At 50.3% G+C, this 1,051-nt stretch overlaps 3 non-coding genes across 3 annotated transcripts; all 3 read left to right on the top strand.

The window, feature by feature from the left end:
- The first annotated feature begins 43 nt into the window (after positions 1–43).
- Positions 44–123, top strand: Pmar_PMAR008395. The gene has a single exon. It is a non-coding gene; the product is annotated as a tRNA-Leu (tRNA).
- Positions 124–244: 121 nt separating this feature from the next.
- Positions 245–324, top strand: Pmar_PMAR008396. Its single transcript has one exon. It is a non-coding gene; the product is annotated as a tRNA-Leu (tRNA).
- Positions 325–510: 186 nt separating this feature from the next.
- On the top strand, positions 511–590 carry Pmar_PMAR008397. The gene has a single exon. It is a non-coding gene; the product is annotated as a tRNA-Leu (tRNA).
- Positions 591–1,051: the final 461 nt, after the last annotated feature.

Raw genomic sequence — 1,051 nt, forward strand, 5'->3', positions numbered from 1 at the left:
CAGAGCGATGCATCACTCGGCTATGAATCTTGAAGCACTCATCGACAGTTTGGCCGAGTGGTCTAAGGCGCTGGCTTCAGGCGTCAGTCCGCAAGGGCGTGGATTCGAATCCCACAGCTGTAAGAAATTTCTCTTCGTGTGATTTGATGAAGAACGCATTCCGCGGAAACGGTTCGAAACCGTTTTTGTGTCATGTCCTATAGTGTAACGCATCTTCTCCGCTATGATTTTTACAGCTCTCATCGATAGTTTGGCCGAGTGGTCTAAGGCGCTGGCTTAAGGCCCCAGTCCGAAAGGGCGTGTGTTCGAACCCCATAGCTGTCAGTCTATATACATGACTGGTGTTATATTGAGAACCCAGACCTTTTCAGAAGCGAGGTAGTGCAAGATCAAAACCTTCTGATCGATATTGCGCCATCGCACCTCGCAGAAACCGTTCAACCCATTTTTGTGTCCTCTGGTTTGGCAGAGCGATGCATCACCTCGGCTATGAATCTTGAAGCACTCATCGACAGTTTGGCCGAGTGGTCTAAGGCGATGGCTTAAGGCGCCAGTCCGAAAGGGCGTGGGTTCGAACCCCACAGCTGTCAGTCTATATACCTGACTGGTGTTATATTGAGAACCCAGAGCTTTTCAGAAGCGAGGTAGTACAAGATCAAAACCTTCTGATCGATATTGCGCCATCGCACCTCGCAGAAACCGTTCAACCCATTTTTGTGTCCTCTGGTTTGGCAGAGCGATGCATCACCTCGGCTATGAATCGTGAAGCACTCATCGACAGTTTGGCCGAGCGTCAGTCCGAAAGGGCGTGGGTTCGAACCCCACCGCTGTCAGTCTATATACCTGACTGGGGTTATATTAAGAACCGAGACCTTTTCAGAAGCGAGGTAGTGCAGGATCAACACCTTCTGATCGATATTGCGCCATCGCAACTCCTAGAAACCGTTCAACCCATTTTTGTCTCCTCTGGTTTGGCAGAGCGATGCGTCACCTCGGCTATGAATCTTGAAGCACTCATCGACAGTTTGGCCGAGTGGTCTAAGCGCTGGCT

The sequence above is a fragment of the Perkinsus marinus genome, assembly GCF_000006405.1.
Source record: "Perkinsus marinus ATCC 50983 genomic scaffold scf_1104296934628, whole genome shotgun sequence".
NCBI classification, from domain to species: domain Eukaryota; phylum Perkinsozoa; order Perkinsida; family Perkinsidae; genus Perkinsus; species Perkinsus marinus.